The sequence below is a fragment of the Ochotona curzoniae genome, unplaced genomic scaffold, assembly GCF_017591425.1.
Source record: "Ochotona curzoniae isolate NIBS_2020 unplaced genomic scaffold, NIBS_Ocur_1.0 scaffold_461, whole genome shotgun sequence".
Classification (NCBI taxonomy): Eukaryota; Metazoa; Chordata; class Mammalia; order Lagomorpha; family Ochotonidae; genus Ochotona; species Ochotona curzoniae.
The window spans coordinates 11968514-11989745 of record NW_024467120.1 but is presented as its reverse complement, the minus strand read 5'-3'; the positions used below and the strand labels follow the sequence as shown (position 1 = coordinate 11989745).

The 21232-nt window shown below is 44.6% G+C and overlaps 2 long non-coding RNA genes and 7 other non-coding genes across 9 annotated transcripts; 7 read left to right on the top strand and 2 right to left on the bottom strand.

The window, feature by feature from the left end:
• Nucleotides 1-1229: 1229 nt before the first annotated feature.
• TRNAR-UCG lies at nucleotides 1230-1302 on the bottom strand. Its single transcript has one exon. It is a non-coding gene; the product is annotated as a tRNA-Arg (tRNA).
• Nucleotides 1303-11611: 10309 nt separating this feature from the next.
• LOC121147831 lies at nucleotides 11612-13277 on the top strand. Its single transcript, XR_005882476.1, has 2 exons — nucleotides 11612-11707; nucleotides 12897-13277. It is a non-coding gene; the product is annotated as an uncharacterized LOC121147831 (long non-coding RNA).
• On the top strand, nucleotides 12739-12809 carry TRNAG-GCC. The gene has a single exon. It is a non-coding gene; the product is annotated as a tRNA-Gly (tRNA).
• TRNAM-CAU lies at nucleotides 13095-13166 on the top strand. The gene has a single exon. It is a non-coding gene; the product is annotated as a tRNA-Met (tRNA).
• Nucleotides 13278-13598: 321 nt separating the features above from the next.
• Nucleotides 13599-13680, top strand: TRNAS-UGA. Its single transcript has one exon. It is a non-coding gene; the product is annotated as a tRNA-Ser (tRNA).
• A 1210-nt stretch (nucleotides 13681-14890) lies between these two features.
• TRNAQ-UUG lies at nucleotides 14891-14962 on the top strand. Its single transcript has one exon. It is a non-coding gene; the product is annotated as a tRNA-Gln (tRNA).
• A 667-nt stretch (nucleotides 14963-15629) lies between these two features.
• On the top strand, nucleotides 15630-15701 carry TRNAQ-UUG. The gene has a single exon. It is a non-coding gene; the product is annotated as a tRNA-Gln (tRNA).
• A 1307-nt stretch (nucleotides 15702-17008) lies between these two features.
• LOC121147817 lies at nucleotides 17009-17570 on the bottom strand. The gene is made up of 2 exons (XR_005882472.1): nucleotides 17352-17570; nucleotides 17009-17250 (listed from the first exon to the last, which is right to left on the bottom strand). It is a non-coding gene; the product is annotated as an uncharacterized LOC121147817 (long non-coding RNA).
• A 285-nt stretch (nucleotides 17571-17855) lies between these two features.
• TRNAS-GCU lies at nucleotides 17856-17937 on the top strand. The gene has a single exon. It is a non-coding gene; the product is annotated as a tRNA-Ser (tRNA).
• Nucleotides 17938-21232: the final 3295 nt, after the last annotated feature.

Genomic DNA, 21232 nt, shown 5'->3' with positions numbered 1-21232 from the left:
TTCAAACTGCCTTCCATACAGTCTTGGGTTTTTTGTCTCTCTTACATGGTTACATACCTCCAGACTGAGTATTTTAACATTAGCAGGTTGTGATAGGGTTGTTACATGCATATATCAGATGTTATATGCATGCACAGTAGATTCTGACTGATTATGCTGTATTGTTCTTTTTTTTTTTTTCTTGTTCTAGGAGGGTCCTCAGTTTTTCCTTTGATTCAGGAATGCTCTTTATTTTTGAAAAGCCCTAATTCAATACCCATGGCCACCTCACCTCTTGAGTTTCCAAGTGGGCAACCGAGCATGCCAGGTACCCAAGGATCCTCCAATACTGATGGGATGGAGCAACTATGGCCCTAAGTGGGAAAATCTGGGTGGTCCCTGACGCCACAGCCAATCTCTGCACCTCCTGGTCTTCAAGGCCTCTATGCTTAGCAAGGGCCAACTCCCACTGGCTTCACCAATTATTCGTAGTCATAAGAGACGACGTTTCCATTGGAGGCATACATCTCCCCATAAGGTAGTTTGAAAAATCTGACTCTAACTAGCTTGTGACTTGTGATGGTCAGGCACCCTTGGAGTATAATGTTGTAACATAAACTTCCCAGCAGGTGACAGGGAATACAAAAACATCTTTGCAGTGTGCTACTGCCCTTCTCTCCTCCCCAAACCCTACATGCTTGGTTATAGTCTTTCCAGAGTTCCCAAGGCAGCTTTCTGTTATACGGGTTTAGCAACATTGTAATTCAAGGCAGAGTGGCTTTGAGATGTTTGCACTTCATCAAAATGACAAGAGGAGCTTAAAAACCGTCTCCTGGTAAATGCTCTAAAAGGCTCTCACACTCAAGCATGAAAAGGCATCGCTTGAGTAGTTGGTTAAAACCCCCAAATCCCAGCCTCTTCTGCACCCTTATTCTACCTCAGCCTATCCAAGGGTGGCCAGGACTGGGACGGCAGGTCAGTGGCGGACACTTGGAATTTCAAGGTATTCCCCAGGTGCTGCTGCTGGCTCGCACGCTAGATTCTGAAAAGTATCTACCAGAAAATGGAATGGATTGGATATGACAGTGTGTAGTTATACAAACACCTGGGGGAGCAAGAAAAGGAAAGATAAGGTGTGGAGGAAAAAGTATCTAGAGGCTTAAAAAGTGAAACAAATAAATGAACAACAACAAAACTCGCCCTACACAAGTTCTAGCTCTTTTCGAGCTGACTGAAGCAAAAGTCACAAACAACCACGAAGGGATTCGAACCCTCAATCTTCTGATCCGAAGTCAGACGCCTTATCCATTAGGCCACGTGGTCCCCTGCTGGCAAACTTATAAATATGCGTATGGAGAATAAAACTACTGAAATTATTCTAAACCATGAAAATTTCAATCCACACATACAAAATCTTAGATTAGATGGGGACAGAAATGTAATAACGTCTGTTAATGTTTTGTTACCAGGTAACCAAGGGTACGCAACGCTACAGCGCGTTGTCTTTCCATGGGACTTAAGGAGAAAGGCCCCGCCGGGGCAGATGGCAAGGTGAAGCAGGATAGGCGAGCGCAGAAGTACTGCTGCCTTGCCAAGATTCTGCGTGAAGCGTCAGAACTCACCAGGGCTTCCTGAGCCCCCTAAGTCCTTTCAAGGCCCAAAAGTACATGGAACCAACTGTTTCGTGGAGAGGATAACAGCGGCACAATGCTGTCAGCGGGAAAGCTGACAAAATGTAGCAGTGATCGGTTTGTGTGCTCTAAGAGAAGTGGAACCCTGAGTCAAGAAGCAGGGAGAGCCAGGAGTTAACCTTGACCTGGGCCCCGGTCCCGGCTCCAGACCTGTGCTCGGCTCCATCCGGCTTCCCAGCAGCCCCAGGAGACTCCCACGCTGAGGTCCCTCCCTGCAGATTTCCCGCTGGTACGCCCGCAGCTGAGTGTCAGCGGCCGCCTCACCTCCAGAGTGGGTCCTCATCTATGGGGGCTTCCTATGAAGAGTAGGGGGTGTTACCTGGACTTTGCACTTGGGCACTCCCGGGAGCTGCACCTCTCCGGAAGTCTGGGAACTTGAAGGAGGTAGCCTACAGGGCCAGAAGGTAGCATGAGCGGCTGGTGTGCTGCTACTATGGAATGAAGGGTAGGTCCACAATACATCAGAGGGCCCAACACACTATTCCGGCTCCAAGGTGAGCAATTTCTGGAAAAGAAGCTGCTCCCTGTAGGCCTCTGAGGCCAGGGTTATCAGGGGCCGGCCAGAGGCTTCAGAAGAGAGAGAATTCGCGAGAGAGTTTAGCAGAATAGTTGTGCATGCCTTGGAGCTTTTTCTTATCCCTGTTTCACTGTGGATCTAATGCCAACGTGAACACTTTTGTTTTCTCAAAGCGGAAAAGTATCGACAAATGGACACACTACACTTGAAAAAACAATTGAGGTTTTCACACACTCCTTGGGTTTTGCAGGCCATATTTCATCTGGTCATTCCTTGATTTTTTTTGGATGAAACCAAATACTAATACACACCCCAAAATTTGAGAGGATGGGATATCTTCAAACCCTTATTTGAAGGTCAGAACACCTTGCTATGTGACCTTGTGGTGCAATGGTAGTGCATCTGGTTCCAGAACCTTCTCAGTTTATTGTCACCTCATACGTGTGTTATACTGTGTTAGATCTTAAAGATGCCTTTTTCACTCCTTCACTATTCTTTTGGCTCCCAGGAGCCAGCCTTTGTGCTTGAATGGTTGGACCCAGAAGAAGGAAAAGCTTGTCAGTTGACCTGGACCAGGCTGCCCTAGGTCTTCAAGAACTGCTCCACCCAGTTCAAAGAGGTCCTGCAGCAGGACTTGGAACCTTCTCAATGTCAAATCCCCAGGTAACTGTGTTGCAAAATATAGATAACATCTTGCTCCCAGCACCTTTGCTCCCATCACATTTACCAATCCACCAGAAAATGGCTTCAGCTGCTCCAGGACTTGGGCTGTTGAGTCTCAGCAAAAAAGGCACACAGTGAACACCAGATTTCTGTATTCTATCTGGGATATGATGTAAATCAAGGCAAGCGTTTCCCGGGAAAATAACAAATCGAAGCTATCCTCAAAACTCCCACACCTTCCACACAGAAGCAAGTACGGGAATTTCTGGGGGCAGCTGGATATTGTAGACTCTGGGTTATGAGTTTTGCAGATTTGGCAGTTCACGCTGAAGGGGCCACCCAACGCCTTCCACTGCGCGGACTAGGGCAGGAAGAGGATTTTCCAGAAACTGTGAACTCTCCTGGTGTTGCTGCCAGCGTTGATCTGTCCAAACCTTTTTACCTTTTTCTGGTATAAGGCACCCCGAAGTGAGCACAACCTTACCGTCTATCGAGAAAGTGAGTCTCCCCAATGCTCAGCAAAGATGAGGCTTGATGCAAAAGCATGAGGCTTTATTCGGGTACCAGCACGCTGGGGCTGGGGCCAGTTCCTCACGCAGGAGGGTAGGCACACCAGCCCCGAGTCATTACACAACATTCTTTTTATAGGCCAAAATCACGTACACAGCATTTTAAAATCACTTGCACAAAGGGTAAAGGCTAAAACCACAAAATGATAAAGCTAGGAGCTTTTTTTTTCTGACCATTACATCATAAGACTGCTGTTTCTTTCAGTTCCTTGTCACAATTTTCCTTGAGTTTGCTTTTCTCAGATCGAGTTTACTTTTTTCAGACCTTTGGAGTCTCCTCCAAGAAGTCAGGGACTTTCCATCTCCTCACAATTTTACCTTGTTTCCTCCTGAGATGCCTATCTCAGGGCCACTGTTGTACTTTGTATCCTGAATCCCAATTGAACTTAATCATTTGCCAGGAGAAGTCCTATTCAGCTATTCTCAGCAAGCAAGATACAGAAGGCAAAACAAGCAAGTTAAATTCCTTTATCCTAAATTTTCCTTTTCACTGGAAGAGTGGAGGTGGATAGCCAGGATAGTGTTGACCCAGCTTTCGGGACCCAGGTGCAGACTGGTAGCACATCTCTCTAAGAAATTGGATCCAGTGGCTAGTAGGGTGGCCAGTACGTGTGCGGCAGATTGCAGCTACAGCATTATTGGTCAAAGACGCTGACAAATTGACTCTGGGACAGATGCTAATTATTACGGGCCCACACTAGCAGGAAGCTCTATTACAGGCTCCGCCGGACCGGTGGCTCTCAAACGCATGCATCACTCACTACCAGTAGTTGTTACTGGGCCAGCCGCGCATTCGATTAGCTTCCTCACATTCCTGCCTACAAGCACTGGCTTTGGTTTCTTCCTTGCGAGCTGATTTGACCAATGTTTCCCCCCAAGACCCAGATTTAACTCTGTTCTCGGACGGCAGCAGTTTAGTGTTCAAGGGGCAGATGTATGCCGGAGCTGCGGTTATAACAGATTGTAAGGTCTTGTGGCAAAAGACCCTCCCCTTAGGAGGCTCGGCTCACAGTGCATTACTCATTGAGCTGGCGAAAACGTTGCCACTCGGGGAAAGGAAATTACCATCTCTATTGACGGTAGGTATGCATTTGCAACCGCGCATGTGCATGGCGCTATCAAGATCACAGTCTCCTCACCGCATTAAAAAACGAAGACGAGATCCTGGATCTTCTGACTGCCATTTGGGAGCCTGGAGGCAGTCGGGAACCACAACGCCGACCAACGTAAGCAGAAACCGAATGTGAATCCTGAGCAGGAAGGACGCTCGCCGTTTTTACTGAACCTCTGCTCACTCCAAGTACCTCTTACTCCCCAAAGAATTTGGAGTGGGTTTCCAGAAAAAGGGGTAGGCATGAGCCCAGAAAGGAATGGTTTCAAGACGTCGAAGGTAAGATACTGTTGCCTGAAACGTTGGGGAGGTGCATGATTCATCCCTTACATCAGGGCACACATTTAGGTAAGACTAAAACCGCAGAGCTAGTGAGGAAGAAATTTAGATCACAAGGACTGGGTAAGGCGATTGAAGAAGAGGTTGAGACGTGTGTAACATGCACTCAAGGGACATCTAGGGAAATCCTGGAACTGAGAAGAGAAAGGAACAGAACAAGAAGACTTCGGAAATTGGATTTTACTGCGATGAAGCTGGGGAAGTATAGTTAATACTTGTGTTTGTAGATGCTTTCTCTGGCTGGGTTGAAGCCTTCCTCACTAAGTCAGAAACAGCTCAGTCCTGACAGTCCTGCTAGATGAAATTGTCCCTAGCTGTTTCATATTGGCTCAGATAATGGCCCTGTCTTCATGGCAAGATGTCTCAGGGGCTTGCTCATGCTTAGCGCTTAATTGGAAATTACGCTGTGCTTATAGACCCCAGAGGTCCAGGCAAGAAGATAGGATTAATCGGACCTTGAAGGAGAACTTAATGAAAAATTGGGTGGACATTCTGCCCTTTGCCCTGTTGTGCATTCGGTGCACCCCCACCACTAAAGGTTTGTCTTCCTTTGAAACCTTGTTTGGAAAACCTCCTCTAATCCTCCCTAGACTTGGGGAAGAGATAGTTGCACAATTGAAACAGGACTAACATCTGGCTTCTTTGCTGGCTTTACATCAGGTCCGGAAGAATTTAGCCACTAACATGAAAGCATCTTTTGCTCATTTACCTGTTGCCCCCCATCTTTTTCAGCCTGGTGATCTAGTTTGGATCGAATGACATGACCTGAAAGTGCTGGAACCCCACTGGAAGAGACCTCACACTGTCCTTTTGACAACTCCCTCTGCAGTAAAAGACAGGATAAAGACTTGGACACATTATTCCCAGGTTAAGAAGGACACAATTACGGTATTTGAGTGATCCCCTTTGGAGGAGGCATCAGGATAAGACACTGGAGCCAGAAAATGAAGAGTCAAGAAGTATCCGAGAGACTCCTTAAAGCTAAGACTATCTCACTCATAGTGTGTTTAGCCTGGCTGCTGCCCATGGGGATGACCAACGATTCTTATTCACCTCAGTCGTATACATGGGAATTGAGGGAGGGGACTACTGGGACAGTCGTTGCTACCTATGAAGGAATTAGCCAACCCGTTTTTAACTTTGACCTGTGTCAATTATGGGGGCTTGGATTTGATCCCACTTGGGGAGGTGCAAAATATACATGCAGGGACCTTTGGTCAAGTCAAATCTTGACACAGACTCAGTTTTATGGGTGTCCATCTTCAGGATCCCCAGAATGCCAGGGAAATGGAGCATATTACTGTGCCCAGTGGTCTTGCGTGTCCTTTGCTCCTTGGGTGAATATAGATAGCCTCATTTCATTTGCTCATCAACCCCAGCTCGACTGTAAGATCCATGAAACATGTAACAACATCACCATCAAAGTCAAACAGGACTGGTACCCATCCCATTCCTCCACTAGGTGGGATGTTGGCCTCACCTGGGGACTTAGAGCGTATGTAAAAGGGTATGACCCTGGAGTCCTGTTCACTATTCAGCGGGTCAAGCAGGGATCTAAAATCCATTAGGACCCTTCAGGCCCAACCTGGTGCCTCCCCCAATGTTCTCCATTTCAGAACCCTTTAGCTCCTTAACAGAGGGAACAGAGAATCCCTCTCTCACCACCCAGCCTGATTCAGCAAAGGCAGAGAAAGGTGATTTAAACTCCCAGCATTTGTAGATGTAGTTAGTTCTATGCACTGATTTATCAATCAGTCTCAAGCAAATATTACTAGAGGTTGTTGGTTTTATTAAACCCTAAACCAGGGACCTGTTGGCATGGCCTAGCGGTTAAAGTCTTTGCCTTGAATGCACTGGGATCCCATTTGGGCACCAGTTCTAATCACGGCAGCTCCACTTCCCATCCAGCTCCCTGCTTGTGGCCTGGGAAAGCAGTCGAGAGGTTCCTTGTTGTCACTTGGGGAGTGAATCATGGAAGATCTTTCTCTTTATCTCTCCTCTCTGTATATCTAACTTGTAATAAAAACAAATCTTAAAAAAAAAACCCTAAACCACCATACAATGTGGAATTAATGACAACTACAGCTTTTGACAGCACCGATCAGGATATCCAAACATTGCAAGGCCCTGAGTATAACAAATGTGGGGGATCCAAGGACAAGGAATGTGCATAAAGTCATCTCTCTATCTATCCTTTGCAACGATCCCCTCATGAATTAAAGTGCAATGTTACCCTTACTCCCAATGAGTCATTAATTCAGAGCCCCAACCATATCTATGTGTTTGCAGCACCTGAAGTGGTTTGCTTGCATATTGGACCTTACTACCTGTGGTTGGGTGTCCCTGCAGTAGATGTGGGGGACATGAAGGGATGAAGTGTTCCATTGCAGGCAGGGCCACAAGGAATTTCCCACTGTTTGGCAGGGCCCGCCTGGCGAGCATCTACAACCATCTGAATGCAACTCCACCTTTTGCATGGACACCGGACCACCCTGCGGAAGAATTCTAATCCATCCTGGCATTTGCTACTGCGAGGATGACCTTTTGCTCAGCCTGAACTTGGAGGTCAATGTCTTGCAAAAGGGCCCTTTATTATTCCTACTGCCTTGGCTATCCCCATTGAGCCTATGCTAATCAAGGGATCTAGATTCAGGCTTTCATTCTTTCCTTATTCTTTAGATTCCCCTTTTCTTTGTGATACAAGATTGAGTTGTAGGATAAGAATTGTAGCAGGAAGTTCTAGGTACTGTTAGCAGGAACTTCTATTGTTTCTAGGTAAAACTAATGGCAGGATTATCCTTAGAAATTCCCAAGTTGACCATGACGTAAAAAGTCTGAGCCAGAGTTTGACTGTTTCTGTATAAATAAAGCGGACAGCTTTCCCACATTGTCCATTATGATCATGAACTCCTAGTGGTCCGTCACTTTCTTTGCGCCTCATCCACGCACCCTTCGCGAGTTCTGAACTCAGCTGGAGCTGGACTCCAACAACTTGTATTGCTGCAACATATTTTGATGACAAAAATGATCCCGAATTGTGTGTGCTTGTACAAGTATTGGCCCAGGTGTACCTATACGGTGGTGATGCAGAAGAGAACACCTGCTGGCAAATTCGGGTAGCAGGGTTAAGAGGGCTGTACCCGTCCTAGAGCCTCTGCTGGTGAGACTGGGAATAACAGAGTCAACTGCAGTAGGGGCAGCAGCATGGATCACAGGTGACCAAAGCTTGAAGACACTCAGTGACCAGATAGAAATGGACTTAAGATATCAGGAATCATCTGTGACTCAGCTAGAACACCAAGTGGATTTGCTAGCCGAAGTAGCGCTGCAAAATAGGAGAGGACTCGATTTGTTCATGAAAGAAGGGGGACTGTGTACAGCAATAGGAGAAACATGTTGCTTTTACGCTAATCATTCAGGTATAATTTGGGATACTCTTGCCCTAGCAAGAAAATATCTGAAGAAGAGAACAAGCCCAGTAGGGGTCCCAGAGCTGGTGGTTTTCATACTACCCATGGATAATAACCTATATTATCTGCAGTGACAGAGCCTATAATTATATATATATATATATATATATATATATATATATATCCCTGCTAATTGGCTCTTGTATTGTCAGTTGTGTAACCAACTATGTTACGGAAAGAATAGGTGCTGTTAAGCTTATAGTGTTAAAAACAAGTTTTGTGCCTTTTGCTAATAGTAATGATAATGAATTAAGGGTTTGATTACTATTAAAAAAGGGGGAAGTTGTAAGGACAAAAGTTGAAACTAAAAATTCTTATGGCACAATGCTAACAGCTGGTGTCTGCTTCTGTAAGCAAGTTTGTTTGCTCTTGCTGGGAACATCTGGGGACAGTATGTTCTGGGAACGATAAGGGCATGACCTAGGTAACTGTGAGAGATAGTGGCCCGGGCCCGGCGCGGTGGCGCAAGTGGTTAAAGGTCCTCGCCTTGCACGCCCGGGATCCCACATGGGCGCCGGTTCTAATCCCGGCAGCCCCGCTTCCCTTCCAGCTCCCCACCTGTGGCCCGGGAATTTGGGACCCTGCACCCACGTGGGAGACCCGGAAGAGGCTCCTGGCTTCGGATCGGCATAGTATCGCCCCGTTGCGGCTCACTTGGGGAGTGAATCATCGGACGGAAGATCTTCCTCTCTGTATCTCCTCTCTGTATATCCGCCTTTCCAATGAAAAAATAATAAAAAATAAATCTTAAAAAAAAAAAATAAAAATAAAAGAGAGATAGTGGCCTGGCACAACAAAATGCCATCACCACAGGAGATCCACATTCTGGAATTTATGACCCAGGATGTAGATGTCAAGAAGAAGCCTTGCCTGTCAGGAAACCTGTTGCAACTTGCATCTGAGTACTTTACATTTGTTTTAGCTGGCAAGTGAGTGCAACAAGGGATCGTCCAAAACTCAGTGCCATCTCGCCCAAGGCAGCCTCTCTTGCATCTCCAGTTGTATGCCCCACTGAGCTTTAGGTGGTGCACACTCTACTACCGTTCGTAACTGGCCACACTGGGGCCTGCTCCATGAGCATAGGAGCCCTGTGTATTTTATTGCTGCACACCTAGTGTATTTTTTTTAAAGATTTATTTTTATTATGTTTTTATTGGAAAAAAAAAGGCGGATATACAGAGAGGAGAGACAGAGAGGAAGATCTTCCGTCCGATGATTCACTCCCCAAGTGAGCGCAACGGGCCGATACTATGCCGATGGGCTGTCCTCGACTGCTTTCCCGGGCCACAGGCAGGGAGCTGGAAGGGAAGCGGGGCCCATATGGGATACCGGGCGTGCAAGGTGAGGACCTTTAACCACTTGCGCCACCGCGCCGGGCCCACCTAGTGTATTTTTATATTACTTAGATCAGTCTATGCTTGGGAACAATTTGTGACATTCTTTCATCTAAAAGCAATTATCAAATGATAAGTAAAATCATAACTTCAATATAAGCATAAAATAAACATGTATTTTTATTTAGGTCAGTAATTGGTGATGGAACCTGTAGATCAAAACCCCTGCAAAGGATACATCACATACATGGGGTGGGGGGGCTTGGGATGCTGAAGGAATCTATAAACAGGCGCCAGATGGCTTCTTCTACACAGCACAACAGTCACTTTTCTCTCATGGCACTGTTCCTTTCCATTTCTATGGACAAGAGTCACTTATGTTTAATTTACAAAGCTGTGAAATAGCTTTAAGGTGGTGGACAGGTTGCTAGAGAATGAAATAATGCAGAAGTGTCTTCTAGATTACACACAGACATGTTTTAGGAGGTTGATTGCTAAATCAACCTGTGTCAAAAGTAAATATGGTGCTATTTGGCCAAGTAAAAATTAAAGTCTAAGAAAGATAAATAGAGCTGGTCAGCAGTAATTTAGCTACATTTTAAAACCACCACATGGGCCCAAGGGTGCTGCAGTGGAACAGGTAACATGTCACCAGATCTCTCCTGTTGGGTGGTTGGTATGTCTTTCAAGAAATTATTGAGAGTAATATTAGAGTTTCTAGAATAACCAAGAAAGTCATTTGGAACTTTGAGCTGTTGGAGAAACTAGTGAAATAGTAAAGTTGTGTTATTGGAATATTTCCAACTCTCACTTTCAGTACAAGCTCTCACAAAACATATGCATATATTTTCCTCATGTCAACTTAAAAACATTCTTAAAAGCCTAAAGTGCAGAAAATATTAGTAGGTAATAAGGTGGTTGTCATACAACGGAGCTCAAAATTGTCACTATTATTGTCACAGATTATCTGTTAATAGATGATCTGTTGTTTGAACAGAAAGATGAACACCAAAGCTTTAGCAGGAAACAGCATTTGTTTTTATGCCAGCGTGAGGCTCAGCTGGATTCACACCCAATATTCCAAGACACAAACAAACAGGGACCCTTCCTTATATACTTGAAAGTTGCTTTGCCTCTGTTGTGTGGCTGCATACACTTTGGATTCTCGAATGCTGTGTGGGGGTTCTAAGGAGTGTTATTAAGGCTGCACATGTGTTCATCATTTCTGATAATGTTTAATTGGCTTCCCTTAAAAAGGCTAATGCATTCTCCCCATACACAGTGAGCTATTTGTGGCCTGGGTATGTACAAGTGATTTCCTTTCAGGATGTGAAGACAGATTTATGTATGCAGTATGTAAAGTGAAGTTAGTGACTTGCTTTGCGTGAGTAGAAAAATGTGGAAGTGACGGCATCAAATCAAGCTCCACATATTATCAGCTTCTGAAGTGCTGGCCCACAGAAACCGTGGTAAGTGATGTTTTATTTCTTTTTGATTTAAAAAAAAATTGTCTTGCTTGCTTTGTAAATGCTGTCTTGTAAACCATTAGATTTTAGGACAGTTTTAAATATATAACAATAGATAACAAGTGCAATATTTTATCTCAAAGCCTTCTTCTTGTGTGTCTACCAATTGTAAAATATATCATGACTTTTAATCTGGCTCTGAGTTCCTGCTGTGCTTTTAACTTTCTCCCCCTGAGCCACAACTGAGACTCCTGAGTTCGTACCTCCCTCTACCAAAGAACCAACTCAGCTTGTTACTTACGGGGAGATTTCTGGAGCTGTTTTGGAAAGCAGCCTTTGACAAATGGTAACCAAAATCTAAAGAGGAAGAGGGCGCATAGCAAAGATCAGTGTTATGCTACATACAAAGAATATATTTGGGAATTTGTGTTAGGAGAGTCTATGCTAGCCCATCAGTTCAAAGCAACTGACCCAGGAGGCTGCTGTCAGCACTACACTGAATATTTCCGCTCATAAAATGTTATTAAGAAATAAGGTAACATATCCAGCTGCTAGTTTCACTAAAAAGGTACGTGGATTATTAGTAGCTAATATTCATCTGGCACTTTTATACTGTTTTTTTTTCAGGAAGCGTTCACAGGTATTGCTTTAATTTATCTTTGTTTACAGTTCCTGAGCAGACTGTGGGTCAATTACTGAAAACTCCATTGTTATCTTTCTCTGACTGTATTCTATTGTTAGGTTTTTTGAGGAACTTTTTCATAGCCTAAATTCTTGTTTTGAAAAAAAAAAAAACAGTAATAGTGTATTAATTTGTTACTGCAGCGTCCTTCCTTTCTTGCCCATCAAGGCTTAGCAATCATAGTTGCCAAGTAAGTCGTCTCTAATTGGCTTTGCAACTTTGCAAAGTGGTGAGAAGAGAGACAGAAGAGGAACACCTTTCGGGTCCTTCTGCTTTACAAGCCAGGCAATCCTTCAGGCTGTTCCTGAAGCCAGTCTCAAGAACCATGTCTGTAGAGACCATTGCTCTCCTGCTTGCTGTCTGATTTTTCTGTGTTGCTAAACCAACTGATAATTCCTCAAAAAATAGGAACGAGGTTTCCTATTTATTTCCACGGAACCATTTTGTCTTTTGGCTCCAAAGCTAAAAAAGACCTCAGGACTTAAGGATACCGCGGAGGAATCGTCCTCAAGAGAGGACAAGTAAGAGATGTCTGTGGAGTACTACTGCGGGAGTTGGTATTTTAACATTGCCTACGTTATTCCCGCTTCCAATGACCAACTCTCCTGGCTAAACGTGGGTCTCTACATCACAGCCACTCCTTTTTATTTTTTTTTTATCCCCCAGATGAGATTGCTTGGTGTTTGAGTTGAAGTTAAGCTTTTTCATTTGGTACATTAACTGAATTGGCTTGCATTTTAAGTGATTTTCAAATTTTTTTTCAGTCCAAAGTTTTAAAAATTTTCCAAGGATCATATCTCACAGTTTCAGTCTTTTGTTTTTACACTGTTTAAGAAATTTTAATCGGATTGGGAGAATTTAAAAAAAGTTTCAGTGTAAATATAAATAGCTATAAATAGGAAGGACGATTGTGTGAGGCATTGGTGGTTCAGTGGTAGAATTCTCGCCTGCCACGCGGGAGGCCCGGGTTCGATTCCCGGCCAATGCAACTACTCCTTTTCTGCATTTGGAATGCACTCTGGTAATGAATTTCTTAGAAGTCACGCTAAGCATGTTGCTTTTTGTTTTACTACAGGTGAGACTTAATTTCGAGGGAGCTCGATTGACGTTTTCGCGGGAGAAGTAAATCCGGTGGTATGCGGAGTGATGGCTGTAGGAGCCAAGCATAATTAAATGAGTTACTTCGGTTCTCATAAATTTTTACAGGATTATGCAAGCAGAACTGTAACCATTAACATCTCGAATACATAATTAAAGAGCCCGGTAGCCATCTAGCAGAGTGGCGCAGCGGAAGCGTGCTGGGCCCATAACCCAGAGGTCGATGGATCGAAACCATCCTCTGCTAGTTTGAGTGTTTTGATTCACATGACTTGGGAAAGTTGAACAGAGCTAACCCAAGTCTTTTCACCAAGTATGTGCAAAACCCTGTTAATAATTCCGAAGGCGTTTAGCACAACACACCCACTTCTATTTTCTCTGTCCAGAAAGCATATTATGTCTGGGCATCTGTCATTTGGCTTTCCAGATCTGGAGACCCCATGCCCTCTGCGCATCCCGTTCGTGACGTCTGTTAGCGGCTCCTACGTGCGACAGATTTTGCAATTTTTGTCACCCCTCTAGCCAACATCCCGAGTTTCAAATTTTGGAGCTGTTAACTCTGGTGTCTGACTTTTCAAACCGTCGCTGCATTGCGGGAAAACCGAGATTTTTAAAACCAGGTGTAGCACAAAAGCTGCCTTCCCTCATGGGATTCTCTCCAGATAAGGTACCCAGATACGTAGTCGTGGCCGAGTGGTTAAGGCGATGGACTTGAAATCCATTGGGGTTTCCCCGCGCAGGTTCGAATCCTGCCGACTACGAGAACTATCGTTTTTCTTGCAACGTTCAAACGTGGAAACGGAATAAGCAGAGTGAAACGGAATACGTGTTCCTCGCTAATTTTAGCATGCAGTTGATAGTTTTCCGCCTTTTTTGTGACAAGACTTACATGGAATTCTTCGGAAGCCTCTTTAGGAAACCACTTGAAGTCTGTTGTAAGCCTGCTGGAAAAACATTCAGGTGGTTTTGCCCTGAAGTCTTCAGCTGCTGCTTCCCAAGGTGTGAGGCTTTCTGTATTCCAGCTGTTGTCTGACTTTCAGTCTCTCCTGCCTTTAATTTACGCTTGGCATTTTCCTCAGATTTTTGTAAACTTTTAAAGCATCATTGTCCCACTTGTGAGCGTATTTAATGTTTTAAAATCAATATGTAAAACAAATTTCTAGTCATTTTTTGGGGAAGGTGGGTAGGGGAGGGAAATCTCAATTTCTCCGAAATTGCACCATAAAATTAAAAAACTCAAAAAAAAAAAAAAAAGAAAGAAAGAAAGAAAGAAAGAAAGAAAGAGATTTCTAGTCTTTCTTCCTTTCTCAAGTATTTTGCTATTCTTTCAGTGGCTGTAATTGCAGACAGGAAATACCAGATGGGTAATTTTCAAAGCTGTTTTTGGAAGTTGGCAAACACTTATTAAAAAGCAAACCAAAACAGAACAAACAAGCAAACAAATAAAAAACAAAGAAAAGAAACCTGCTTTGCTATCTAAAACTCTGTTATTCTTGCTAACACATCTTTGCAGGCAACAATAATAAAAGTCAAAACAAAGATAAGAAATTTTTCCTCTTCTATGAGTAATTGCTCCACTAAGAAACGCAAGTCGGAATGAAAATAAAATGAAATCTGGAAAAAAAGAAAACTACTAACAAATTTCTGAAACTTAGATTGTTTTCTTTTTCACGTTTTCTAGGTGTATACTTGGCCTTTGAGATTCTTAAATGCTGACACTTTTTTTTTCTGTAAACTCATTGGTAGCCAGACATTTATTAGCTATGATTTACAATCTGGGTTTTCGAGGAGCACTGACATGCAAATAACCTGCATGTGCTCCGCCCTTCTTTTGGCAAGGGCAATTTTGTTACTTTGAACTCCTGGGATATGTCCCTAGTTGGGAAATCCAAAACACAAACGTTTCAACTAGGCTAAGCCAAATAATATCAACACACTATGAAAAATCTGCCATTTGCAGTTGTTATCTTTGGTCCCATGGTGTAATGGTTAGCACTCTGGACTTTGAATCCAGCGATCCGAGTTCAAATCTCGGTGGGACCTAAGGTATTTCTTTTATTTTTAATATTGTTTACATAGCTGAGAGGGATAACACTTATGTGAGTCTCTGATTAGGGTGGGGAGGGTCAGGTATGGAGGAAGGTGGGTGCGACAAATGTTTCAGTTCTTTTTTTCCTCTTGTAGGTCCTATAATATTTTCACTGTTCCTGCCTTGAATACCCAAACCAGGTTAGCAACAAGGCCCTGATCTGAGAACAGCATCTCTGCTTTTACCTGCAATTCCACTTCTGTTGATTCTTGCTTCTCCTGCCTTGTCGGATGACAGAGTTCTCCTAATCCTGGTAAATTAAATTACCTTAGATTATCATCTGTTTGCTTCAGGATACATTTTTCGCACCCTGGACTACTTCCTTTTTTCTTTGTAGGGAACCGTCTTTTCCAACACAAACCTAGTCCCAAAAGATTTGCACGTGAGCCTCTTGAAATCTACGCTATCAATTGGGATGCAATAAATATTCCACCAATATTTCTTCCATTAAAGCCATACACCATGAAGTACAAGTATCTTCAAAATGTTTATGGAAATATATATATGATGAAAAAGCTACATGCCTTGCAAGTTCTCGGCACCCAAAACATTATCCTTTAATTTCCAAACTCTGGAAATTTCTTCCTACGATCTAATACTCCAAGTAAATACTCTGGGCAGGGCCCCATGGTGTAATGGTTAGCACTCTGGACTTTGAATCCAGCGATCCGAGTTCAAATCTCGGTGGGACCTGTTCTGGTTTTGATGACTATCCTGATTTTGTCCCTGGGAAGAACAGAAAGCAACCCTTGCTTCCGTACATGCTTTGTGACTTCAGGAGATGGTTCCCCGTGTGTTCCATTTGTCATTGTACAGTCTGCATTTTATTTCTTGATTCTCCCTCAGGTTGTCTTGATCTGCTGCAGGAATATATTTCAGAACTGCAGCTGTAAGCCCCTTAAATAAGAAAGCCTGGTATGCTGAAATGTGAGTTGCAGTTTGAGTCTAGATCTGTCTAGCATCACAGTCACATGCCATTCCAAGATCCTGAGGCACAAAGGTTAACGCCCTGGACTCCCAGCAACCCCAGCTGTGAGGTTCAAAACATCTGTTGACTGTTCAGAACATTCTCGGGTGCTTTCAGTCATAGCCAAACAAGAGCTTCAGGAACTCCTCTGAAGTCTGCAAATTGTTCAAGAAAAAAACAGGTAGGCCTCATCCTGCTGATCTTGCTTAATCACCATGCTGTCTTAGCATCCTCTGCATTCGTTTCCTATGGCTGTCGCAACAATGATCATGAAGCTAATGGCTTAAACAGGGCTGTGATGTTCTGGAGAATTCAGGAACGAATCCATCATCTCAACTTTCTCAGATTCTGTTGGCTCCTTGCTTGCTTCACCTGTGGCATCTGTAGCTACATTGTCTGCTTTTGACTCTGCCTCCCATTTAGAACTACTCTTGCGATTACACTGGGCCTACTCAAGCTCTGCAGGATGCTCTACCCCTCTTGGGGTATGTAGCCTGTAATGTCCTTTTTACCAATAAGGTGCCATGTCAGAGTTTCTTGGGACATCCCATTTTGGGGGATCATTATTCAGCTCTCTCTTGGTTCTGTTAATAAATACCAGGTATTTATTAATATTCTTGACTCTCTTGGTCATGTTACCTTGCAAAAATAATGCAAGATCTGGATCAACCTTGCATATGTGTCTTTCAGTAGAAGCAGATAGATTTCTATTTAAGGGCTCTGCAGTGCAATGATTAGCATTTGAGCTCAGATCTTGCAGTCCTTTTATAGATTTACCTTAATTGTGTTTCTTCCCGGTACAGGACCCAGTGTTTTCTGGAGCATCAAGTTTCTTAAATGTATTATTTACCTGTTGTTGTATAATTGTCCAACACAGTGGCATGAAGCAACGCATGTTTATATCTCAGCTTGGCGGAATCCTTTTTGTCAGTGCTTTCCCTGCTCTGCATTCCAGGAGCTGACTGTGGAGTAAGTGCAGTCATCTTCAGGCTCTGTTGGGGAGGAACCACTTTCAAACTCACACGGTTATTGGTAGGCTTTCCTTGTTTAATTTCTGGCCAGTTAGACCTCCTTAATGTGGCAGTTTGTTTCTTCAAGGTGTGCAAACTGAGAAGTCAGCCTCGTTCAGATCAGCTTCATTTGTCTTTGCCTCTTTCTAAACACCTCTTTCCTGATACCTTCAAGGTTTCCTATGGTTGTGCTTTTGTTCAGTTGTAGGAATGGCAACAAATACAATTGCAATCCAACTGCAGATGTACTCCTGGTGGTCTCTGACTGTAGGGCATAGAAATAGGCAACATTTGCTTTAGCAAAACACAGCAGAGCTAAATTTTCATTTTTTGGTCATTTTTCAATGTCTTAAATCAAATACTCACCCATCAGATAGCGCAAAGATTCTGTAAGATAAAATCCAACTATTCTGATGTCACATTTAGCACAACGCACAATTTGGAGGTCACCCATGACCGACAGATCTTCTCCCAGCTTCCTAGGAGAGCTGAAGATCAGTCTCAGGAGTGTTAGCCATTCCTCTGTCAATCCTGTACGAGGAACAAGGGTGGAAGAACACATCTAACATACGGCTTCTTGATGGTGTTAAATATACATGACCGAATAGAAATGACAATTTTAAATCCTAAATAGTCAACTCCTATCTTCCTCACTAATGTTTCTTTCATTTTTCTCTTCGGAAGGGTATTTTTGTTATTTTTTTCATGACTGCTCCTATCCCCTGATCACCTCTTTACTTTTTCGGTGTTTAAGTCAAAATTATTTGCACAAAGGAAATGCAATTTCAGCAACAGAACAGGAGATAATTTAGAACCAACAAAACGGACCTCTCTTTAAGTGCAGCACCTGTAGCCTTTTGCTGCAGGAGTGACGAGGTGGCCGAGTGGTTAAGGCGATGGACTGCTAATCCATTGTGCTCTGCACGCGTGGGTTCGAATCCCATCCTCGTCGTCTCAGCATCTCCCTATACTGGGAGATAAGGTTTTAGTTCCCTCTCTACATTGCAGAAATGCATGCTTTCCCTCTTCCGCGAACATGATCCCCGCATTTTCTCTTTTAAATCTGAAGTCTCGCGCACGTTTGCTGGTTCAGGTCTCTTCCGTTTAGTATCTCGCCTGCCCCGCCTCTCACCCCCTCCTCTTTGCGCACTGCACCTCCTTCTGATTTCTGCTCGTTGTCTCGCAGCACCGGAAACCTCTCTTTACTGAGTGTGTAGGAGGGAGGCGAGGGGGAGGGATGGGACTGTCACTGCTCCCGCTGGCATAATCTTGCTATACCCACACCAAATGTACCTCTGCTCCCTAACCACGAACCCTCCAGCAGTAAACAGGTGAGTCAATTCAAAGCCAAGCTCTTCCCAAGTCGCCCAAGCCCAGCGGACTCCTCCCTTCTCGGATCATTTTCTGCTAGATACACATCATGCAACCTCATCAATCACCTTTCCAGAATTACAAAACCTGCAGGAACCGTAAAACTGTTCACTTTAGAAAATCCCTCCGCTCTGGTGATTATTTTACTGAGGAGGCAAATGAAGTAGTCAGGTGACGGGGCATTTACTAAGAACCAAAGGAAACAACCTCGAACTTTGTGTTTGATATCCGGTGCTTTATACAATGTAAACTTTCCACTGAGCTCTAACCTTGCATTGGGACTGGATAAGAAACTGCCCGTGACACACAAGGTATAAACAAATGTGTTTGAAGGCATTATCTGATTTTGAACGCTAACTGTAGTATAAAAAATGGCTCCAGATTGTTTAATACCCGTTCATCCATTAATCTTGTGATGATAGGGAGCAGAGCGGAAGTCCATGAGACTGTGTGTGTTGCTTGTTCTCTAGCTGAGAACAGAGGTTGTTTGATACAGTGGACATGTGAACGATGTTGCATCCTGCTTCTCTCTCTCCAGTTTACTTTCCCAGAGAATAAGGGTCAAGGGGGCCACCCATGCTGCTGCACCGTTGGCGGCCAGCTTTGGGTGTTGTCAACACTGAACAGACATAAGATAAATGCTTAAGCACACAAATGTGTGGGTGAGACCAGAGATGGGGGAGGGTGGAGTCAAACCACCAAGGAGAAGTCTGAGGCTGAAGGAAAGAGAAAGGGTCACCCGTGGGGAGGTGAGGAGGTAGCGGGTTAGTACCTCAAGAACCACCACCTTCCTTCGTGGGGAGGGTCCGGGGATTTCTGCTGAAGCTCCAAAGAACAGGGCTGGATTTTCCAGAACGTGGAAGGAACAGCAAGTTGTCCGGATGCCTCCACTGAGGACTGAAGCCGTTCGCAGGCACCAGTCTCCCCACAGGGCTGAGGCTGAGGCCTGCAGGGGGCCTGCAAGGAACAAGGCACCGCCCCTGCACTGAGTGGCTCTGCTCTGTGGGCCTGTCAGGGCTCAAGGTGCCAGTGAGAGCACTCTCAGGGAGTATACCGTATGGACAGCCTGTGGCTTGGCCTCGAAGTACATTACATGCTGTGAAAGTGTGTGCAGAGCATCACGTGGCTGGGGTCAGGAGAGCAAGGGTGGGGTGGGGGGCACATTGCAGTCTGGCCTGCAGTTACAGTAACAACGAACTTGCAACACTTGCTTACATTTGCTGTTTGCATCACCTGCACCTGATGACACAAGGAGAATACACCCATGGTCTTCCTCACTCCCTTCAAAACACACAGTGAGGTGATTCAGAGCATGCCCAAGTCTCTTGCTGCATGCTGGGCTTTGGATGTGATTTGACCCTGAAAGCAGAAGCTCAGTCTTCAGAGTGAAGGTACTGAAGGTAGCTGTCTGTGTAGGAGAGGAGGACAGGTAGAAAGTGACAAGGTCATGGCTACAAGGACTTCACTCTCTGGGTGAGTGGCATCTTGCTGGAGTGATTTGAGGCCCAGGAAAGGCAGCAGTCTTCACATGAATGTGTGTTGTAAACAATTGCAGGTCGAGATGAGATCTGGTCATTTCTTGGTTATATCTGTGGCCTGGAGACTTTTTCTTTTTAAAATTATTTTATTTGATAATCTTTACACAGTTGGTTAGGGCACAAAGGGTCAAGGGCTACAAAGTGAGCAAGACCATTGTTTCCACAGTATTATTATTATTTTCTGTATCTGGGGTAAGGGGGGAGATAAAGGGAGAAGCCCCATCCAGCTTCCCACCCATTCCAGGTCCCCAGTGTGGGCTTGCTCTGAAGGTCCTGCTCAAGTGGTTTTGATAATTCAATAGTTCTGATGCGGCCAGTTTCACCATTCCAAGCACAATGAAATCTCTCACTAGCTGACATAATTCACTTTATAGTCTCCGTTTGCCCAGATTTTCACTGCCAACACATGGCTGGGGTAATTGATTGATTTGTTCTGTCCTCCATCCGCTGTTGTGGTACCAGGTGTCCTCTGCAGGTTTCAATGGACTGCCATATCCTCCACGTGCACCTGGATATACTGTCCACTGCTCTGTCTGAGCCTCTGGGAAGGCTTAGCTTTGGCACATGCACTTCATGCTCAGACCATGGAACCTGCAATTCTCTCCATGGTTGGGGTTCTGAGATCAGGAGTTCAGTTGGAGAGATCTCCAAAGAAACTTCGTCTGGGGTGATCCAAGACTTGATTCTTGTGTGTGCATGCCTGTAGAGGGTATTGTATAGTCTGGCACCCCAATCAGTTTATGCACATGCTGGTTGTTGCAATTGCTGCGTCAGTTCTGTTTCCAGCCCTGTCTTCCACATGAACTAATGAGTGTTGTGGTCCAGCCTGATCCTGCCCACCACACACTCGACCCTCACACAAGCCAGTGGAAACTGCAGCCTAGTTGGAGTGACCTGCAATCCCCATTAGGCCTGCCCCCTGTCCTGGTTCCCGTGCTTACCAGTATGTACAGCAGACTTGTTCAGTCTGTCCCACATCCCATTCAGCTCTCATACATGTCAATGGGCACTGAAGCCTAGTTTGACCCAACCATTCTGTCCAGCCATGCCTGCCCCTGTCCTAGTTTTCATGCTTTCCAGTGGGAGTGGTAACCCCAGAGGGAGGTGGCCTGGAGACTCTTAGCATGCATTTGGGACAAGCTCTCAGTCAGGGCCTTGCAGTACCAGAGTGTTAGACTCGGGGAGAGTCCAACCCCGTGGAGGGGAGCCGCACCGTCATTGGCAAAACAAGTCAAACGCAGAGGCTGCAATAAGCATGAGGATTTTATTGAGCATTCGCGAATGGGCAACAGAGTCTCTGGAGGCACCCAGGACTCTGCGCGCCTCACAAACATTTTG